This window comes from Macaca nemestrina, chromosome Y (assembly GCF_043159975.1).
Source record: "Macaca nemestrina isolate mMacNem1 chromosome Y, mMacNem.hap1, whole genome shotgun sequence".
NCBI lineage: Eukaryota > Metazoa > Chordata > Mammalia > Primates > Cercopithecidae > Macaca > Macaca nemestrina.
This window is the reverse complement of record NC_092146.1, coordinates 7,220,117-7,228,662: the sequence shown is the minus strand read 5'-3', so window position 1 is coordinate 7,228,662 and position 8,546 is coordinate 7,220,117.

Sequence of the window (8,546 nt, the reverse complement as noted above, 5' to 3'; positions counted from 1 at the left end):
CTTCAAATACATATGTGTGTGCCCCTCAACCCTGCCAGTTTTCTCCCAGAGGTTGGGGAACGAATTGAGCATGACTGCCAAATTATAGTCCAGACTTATGCTGCCCGACATGATCTCTTAGAAGTTCCCTTAACAAATCCTGACTTTAACCTATATACTGATGGAAGTTCATTTGTGGAGAATGGGATACAAAGGGCAGGTTATGCCACAATTAGTAATGTAACCATACTTGAAAGTAAGTCTTCCCCCAGGAACCAGTGCCCAGTTAGCAGAATTAGTAGAACTTACCCAAGCCTTAGAACTAGGAAAGGGAAAAAGAATGAATGTGTATACAGACAGTAAGTATGCTTATCCAATCCTACATGCCACACTGCAATATGCAAAGAAAGGGAGTTTCTAACCTCTGGGGGAACCACCATTCAATACCACAAGGAAATTACAGAGTTATTGCACACAGTGCAAAAACCCAAAGAGGTGGCAGTCTTACACTGCTGAAGCCATCAGAAAGGGGAAGGAGATGGGAGAACAGCAGCATAAGTGGCTGGCAGCAGGGAAAGAACAGCAGAGAGAAATAGACAAAGTCAAAGAAGGAAAGAGAGAAAGAGACAGAAAGTAAGAGAGACAGAGAGAGGAAGTGACAGAGAGACAGTGAGAGAGAAAGAGAAAGATAGGAAGTCAAAGAGAGAAGGCAAGAGAGGAACAGACAAAGGAGCAGAAGAGAGATGGAAGTAGTAAAGAATAAACAGTGTACCCTATTCCTTTAAAAGCCCTGGTAAATTTAAACCTCTAATTGATAATTGAACGTCTTCTTTGTAACTCCGTAGCAGCCCAATACCACCTTGTTGTCAGTGCAAACGTGGGCATAGCCTGAAAGCACTGAGGCCACTAACAAATCATAGCCTTCCTATCAAAAATCTTTAACCCAGCAGGTTTCCTACTAGGGGCTCTAAATCTTAACTAATTACCACACAAAGGTCCGACCAGACATAGGGGGAACTCCCTTCAGTATAGGATGATAGATGGTTCCTCCTGGGCCTTTAAGGAAAGAGACACAATGGGTATTCAGTAAGTGATAAGGAAGCTCTTATAGAAGCAGAGTTAGGAAAATTGCCTAATAATTGGTTTGCTCAAAGGTGTGAGCTGTTTGCACTTAGCCCAATCTTAAAAGTACTTAAAGAATCAGGAAAGAGCCATCTATACCAATTTTAAGTTTATATGGACTGAACGAGGTCTTATTAATAGCAAAGAAAAATTAAAATCCAAAACTTAGAAGGTTTTCAACTACAGTTTGCTCAAAGTTAACAGTGTAACATGCATTATCCTAACACCACACTCTCAAAAGATTTCTCAGTTTGCAAGAAATAATGAAATCTATCCTCACTCTACAATCTCAAATAGACTCTTTAGCAGAAGTGACTCTCCAAAACCACTGAGGCCTAGACCTGCTCACTGCCGATAAAGGAGGACTCTGAACCTTCTTAGGGGAAGATTGTTGTTTTTACACTAACAAGTCAGGGACAGTACAAGATACCACCTGGCATTTACAGGAAAAGGCTTCTGAAATCAGACAATGCCTTTCAAACTCTTATACCAACCTCTAGAGTTGAGCAACATGCCTTCTCCCCTTTCTAGGTGCCATGGCAGCCATTCTACTGCTACTCACCTTTGGGCCCTGTATTTTTAACCTGCTAGTCAAATCTGTTTCCTCTAGAATTGAGGCCATCAAGCCACAGATGGTCTCCCAAATGAGTTCAACCAATAACTTCTACCGAGGACTCCTGAACAAATCCACTGGTCCTTCCACTGGGCTAAAGAATTCCCTTCTGGAGGACATTACAACTGCAGGGCCCCTTCTTCACCCCATCCAGCAGGAAGTAGCTAGAGCAGTCATTGGCCAAATTCCCAGCAGCAGCTGGGTTGTCCCGTTTAGAGTGGGGATTGAGAAGTGACAACATGCTAGCAGCCTTTGCTCACTCTTGGCACCTCCTTGTTCTAGGCACCCACTCTGGCCAACCTCAAGGAACCCTTCAGCCCGCTGCTGTGCTGTGGGGGCCCCTCTCTGGGACTGGCTGAGGCTGGAGTTGGCTCCCTCTGCTCACAGGGAGGTGTGGAGGGAGAGGCACAGGCCGGAGCTGGGGCTGTGCACAGTGCTCGCAGACCAATGTGGGTGCCAGGTGAGTGCTGGTTGGGCTTGACTGGGGACAAGCTCCCTCTGGGGTGCAGGAGTGCGCGGACTATGTGCTGCAAGTCCCGCAGCAAGTGCCATTGAGAAGTGAAACCAGCTGGGCTTCTGGGTTGGGTGTGGACCTGGAGAACTTTTCTGTCTAGCTAAAGGTTTGTAAATGCACCAATCAGCACTCTGTGTCCAGCTAAAGGTTTGTAAATGCACCAATCAGCACTCTGTCAAAATGGACTAATAAGCTCTCTGTAAAGTGGACCAATCAGCTCTCAGTAAAATGGACCAATTAGCAGGATGTGGTGGGCCAGATAAGGGAATAAAAGCAGGCCACATGAGCCAGCAGTGGCAACCCATTCAGGTCCCCTTCCACGATGTGGAAGCTTTGTTCTTTCGCTCTTCACAGCAAATCTTGCTGCTGCTCACTCTTTGCGTCCATGCTGCCTTTATGCGCTGTAACTCTCACTGCGAAGGTCTGTAGTTTCACTCCTGAAGCCAGTGAGACCACTAACCCACTAGAAAGGACAAACAACTCCGGACAGAAGGAATGAACAACTCCGGATGCACCACCTTTATGAACTTTAACACTCACCGGAAGGTCTGAAACTTCACTCTTGAAGTCAGTGAAACCACAAACCCACCAGAAGGAAGAAACTCTGGACACATCTGAACATCTGAAAGAATGAGCTCTGGACACACCATTTTTAAGAACTGTAACACTCACCACGAGGGTCTGCAGCTTCATTCTTGAAGTTAGCAAGACCAAGACCCACCAATTCCAGACACAGTAGCCTTTCTATTCATAAGTTACATCCAAGCTGAGAGTCAAATCAAGAACGCAATTCCATTTATTGGAAAACACTGCTAAAATAATCAAGTGTGACACAAATAAATGAAATAAATCCACAATTTTGGATAGAAAAGTCAATACTATTATAATGATCATACATCTAAAGCACTTCACACATTTAATGTTATTGCTACCAAACTACTAATGATATTTTCACAGAGTTAGAAACTAGTATTTTAAAGTTTGTAACAATAACAACAACAAAAACTTGACTAACCAAAGCAATCCTAAGCAACAGTGTGAAGCCAATGGTATCATACTATCTGACTTCAAACTCTACTACAAGGCTACAGCCACCAAAATGGCATAGTTTGTACAAAAAGATACACCTAAATAAACTGCACAAATTAGAGAAATCCAAAATAGAGCCACACACCTATTATCCGGGGAACACACCCCCAATATTTCAACATAGGTTCTTTCTATTTTCCATAAGTGTCAGCCAGCTGAGAAACAGAGATAGTACAAAGAGAGGAATTTTACAGCTGGGCCGCTGGCGGTGGCATCACATATAGTAGGACCCTCGTGCCCATCTTAGACTTGAGCAAATTTTTATTAAAGGTTTCAAAAGGGGAGGGAGTGTAAGAACAGGGAGTAGATACAAAGATCACAGGCTTCAAAGGGCAACAAGCAGAACTACTGATAAGGATCCAACAAAGATCAAAAGGCAAAGGGAAAAGCAGAACTATTGATAAGGGTCTATGTTCAGCAGTGTATGTATTGTTTTGATAAACATCTTAAACAACAGAAAACAGGGTTTGAGAGCAGAGAACTGGTCTGTCCACAAATTTATCAGGGCAGAGTTTTTTCCCCACCCTAGTAAGTCTGAGGGTACTGCAGGAGACTAGGGCATATCTTAGTCCTCATCTCAGAAACGTAGGACAGACATTCCCAGAGCAGCTGTCTATAGAACTCCCCCCAGGAATGCATTCCTTTCCCAGGGTATTAATATTAATATTCCTTGCTAGGAAAATAATTTAGCAATATTTCTCCTACTTGCATATCCATTTATAGGTTCTCTGCAAGAAGAAAAATATGGCTGTTTTTGCCTGATCCCATAGGCAGTCAGACCTTATCATGGTCTTCCCTTGTTCCCTAAAAACTGTTGTTTTTTTGCCCTTTTTCAAGGTGCACTGATTTCATATTGTTCAAACAGATGTTTTACAATCAATTTGTACAGTTAACACAATTATCGCAGTGGTCCTGAGATGATGTACCGCCTCAATTTATGAAGATAACAGCATTAAGAGATTAAAGACAGACATGAGAAATTATAAAAGTATTATTTGGGAACTGATAAATGTCCATGAAATCTTCACAATTTATGTTCCTCTGCTGCAGCTCCAGCTTGTCCCTCTGCTCAGGGTCCCTGACTTCCTGCAACACCTATAACCATCTGATCTTTGACAAAGTCAACATGAACAAGCAATAAGGAAAAATCTCCATACTCAAAAGATAGTGCTAGGATAACTGGCTACTTATAAGCAGAAGACTTAATTGAACCCCTTGCTTTTATCATATACAAAAATCATCTAAACATAGTTAAAACTTTCATTATAAGCCTAAAAATGTTAAAACCCTAGTAGAAAACCTAGGAAGTATCATTCTGTACATAGGCCCTCCCAAATATTTTATGACAAAGTTTCCAAAAAAAATGGAAACAAATACATAAATTGATAATTCAGACCTAATTTAACTGAAAAACTTCTGTACAGAAAAAGAAACTGTAAACTGAGTAAAGAGACAACCTGCTCAAGGTAGAACATATTTGCAAACAATGCATGTGACCAAGGTTTAATACCCAGTGTCTATAAAGAAATTAAATTGCCAGGGGCAGTGGTTCATGCCTGTAATTCCAGCACTTTGGGAGGCCAAGGCAAGCAGATCACCTGAGGTCGGAAGTTCAAGACCAGCCTGACCAACATGGAGAAACCCCATCTCTACTAAAAGTACAAAAAAGAAGGAAAAAAAAAAATTAGACAGGTGTGGTGATACATCCCTGTAATCCCAGCCACTCGGGAGGCTGAGGCAGGAGCTACTCGGGAGGCTGAGCCAGGAGGTAGAGGTTGTGGTAAGCTGAGATTGCACCATTGCACTCCAATCTCGGCAACAAGAGTGAAACCCCATCACAAAAAAAAAAAAAAAAAAAAAAAAAAAAAAAAAGAAGAAGAAGAAACAAGAAAAGAAAAAGAAATTAACTCACAGAAAACAATCCCATCAAAAATGGGCTAAGGACATACACAGACCCTTCTAGAAAGAATATACCCATGTAGCCAACCAGCATATAAAAATGCTCTACATCATTAATTAGAGAATTACAAAACACAATGAGAGGCAAGCTCACACAAGTCAGAATGGCTATTACTAAAATGCCAAGAAATAACAGATGCTGGTGAGGTCTTGGAGAAAAAGGAACACTTATACACTGCTACTGATTATGTAAATTACATCAGGCATTCTGGAAATTAGTTTGACGATTTCCCAAGTAACTTAAAACACAACTACCTCTGACTCAGCAAACCCATTGCTTAGCATATACTCGAAGAAATTGAAATTATTCTATCATAAGAACATATACACACATATGTTTATTACTGCACTATTTATACTAACAAAGACATGAAATTAACTGAGGTGCCCATTAGCAGTAAATTGAATTTAAAAAGTACATATATAAAAGTAAATATATACACAATGCAATACCAGACAGCATAAAAAAAGAATAAAATCGTATCCTTTGCAGCAACATGGATGCAGCTGGAAGGCATTATCCTGAGCAAATTAATGCAGGAAGTGAGAACCAAATACTGCATGTTCTCACTTATACGTATAAGTTTAAAACTGAGTACACTTGGAAACAAGACAATAATGTATACCAGGATCTACTTCAGGGTGGAGGGTCAGAAGAGGCTGAGCAAAAGGAAAGAAAACTTACAGCCTACTGTGCTCATTATCTGGGTAACAAAATAACCTGTTCACCAAATCTACACAACTTGCAGTTTATCCATGTAACAAACCTGCATCCCCTGAACCTAACTAAATGCTTGAAATCTAAACAGTCAAAAACAGAAATGAACAACAAGTCATCTGAAGTTATAAAACTCAATGTTAGTAGTAAATACACAAGTATAAAATAATGTTATAATCGTGTTGTCCAAACCACTCATATCTTTACTAGAAAGACAAAGAATATGTTAAAACTGATGATTACCTTTAAGAGACAGGTAATATACAAACACAACAAAAAGACATAAAGCAGAGGATAATATAAAGTGTAGAGATTTTTAGTTTTCTGTTTTAAAATTTTGATTATACTTGTTTTTATTTAAAATAATTGGTTATAACATGTTATATGTAAGCAAACTAGTAAGCATATACCAAAAACCTACCATTGATAAACAACACATAAAAATAAAAAAATTAAACCCTAGAAGCAGGAAAAAAATCACATATATAAAATGACAGGAAGACAAGAAAAAAAATGATTAATAAAAAAACATACAAATAAATGTCAGTAGTAAGTCCCTGCTCATCTACAATAATGAATGTAAATAAACTTAAATGTTTTAACCAAAAGACGTAGAGTAGCTGAATAAATGAAAAGGGAAGACAACTACATGCTGTCTACAAGATAATTTACCTCACCTTGTAAGGACACAAATATGTGGCAATGGAAACCAAAATAGTGGGGCAGCAGCTATACTTCTATCAGATAAAATAGATTTTGAGATAAAAACAAGGCCATTAAATGATGGTAAGGGGATCAATTCAGCAAAAAGATACAACATTTTAAAATTTACATGCACCCAATGCTGGAGAATCAAGATTTATAAAGCAAAGATTATTAGGCTAATGAGAGAGATAGACCCCAATACAATAATTGTTGACTTCAAAACCCCATTTTAGGCATTTAATGGATCATCTAAATAAATACTTAAACAACAATAACAGCACGAGTAACAAGCGGCCAAGTGAACCGCCTCTAACTAACACAGAGAAGTGCTGAGTGAATGTGCACCCTGGGAAAAAATGCTTGATGCTTCCCCTAAGGATCTTTGTAACACTCCAGTTAAGAGATCCTCTCCTGATTCCACTTCACCAAGGCCTTGAGTTTCACCCACAGAGCTGTGTGAAGTCTTGGCAGAATAGCTGCTCAGGCATACACAAAGTATCAGGAGAGGTTTGCACACTTTCAGTTCAGGATCACCAGCAAAGGTAGATGCAACTCACCTGAAGGTAAGAGGTGAAATTTTTGTACATAACCTTAAGAAGACGGCTGAACCCAGGAAGTTGTGCAGCACCCTTCTATGTGCCCCACTTTCATGGCACCTCACAGGATAAGACTCACCAGCTTGGAATTCCAGCCAGTCCCTGGCAACAGTGTTGTGCCAAGCTTGAATGGGGTAGAGTTCTTAGGGGAAAGGGCAGGTTGTCGTCCTTGCTGTTTGGATGGCTCAACTGTTCCAGTTTTGTTTGGGTATAGGAGAGTCCAAACAAAACTCACCAGGGGATGAAAGAGACTCCCTGGCACACCACAGCTGCTCTACCAAAATGTGGCTAGACTGCTTCTTTAAGTGGGACATTGATCTGCTTCTTATCTCTGGGGAGGTTCCTCCCAACTGGGGTCTTTCTAGTCACCCCCACCTATATTCTCCAACAGTTTTGATTTCTCCCTAGGATGGAGGGCCCAGGGGGAGGGGTGGAAAATGATCTTTGTTGTTTGGAAAACTCAGCCCTTCCAGCCTGCTGTCTTAGCAAAGTACAAACCATGCAGGGGCAGACAGTACCCCAGTACAGCACAGTATCTGTATAAAAGCATGGCCAGAATTCTTCTTTAAGCAAGTTCTTGATATGTTCCTCCTTACTTGGCGGGACTTCCCATCCAGGGCCTCCAATCACTCCCACTGATGTTATCTGGCCAAAATAGGTTTGAAAACTTCCTGGGACAGACTTCCCAGAGAAAGGAGAAGTCGGCTCTCTTTGCTTTTTTGTCAACTTAGCAGTTCCAGCCCGCAGGCTTCACAGAGCCCAACCTGATGGATTCTGCAGAACTCTGCATCAAAACAGAATATACATTCTTCTCATTGTCACATAGCACTTCATTTAAAATTGATAAGATAATTGGAAATAAAATACTCCCTAGCAAATTCAAAACAACTGAAAACATAAAAATAGTCTGTTAGATTACAGCACAAATTAGAACTCAAGACTAAAAAATTCACTCAAAACCATACAATTGCATAGACATTGAATGGCCTGCTTCTGCATGACTTTTGGGTAAATAATGAAATTAAGGCAGAAATCAAAAAATTATTTGAAATTCATGACAACAAAGATACAATGTTCCAGAATCTTTGGGATGCAGCAAAGGCAATGTTAAGAGGGAAATTTATAGCACTAAATGCCCACTTCAAAAAAAAAAAGAGAAAAGGCTCTCAAGTTAATAACCTAACTTCATAACTAAAGGAACTAGAAAACCAAGAGCCAACAAACCCCAAAATTCGCAGAAGACAAGAACTA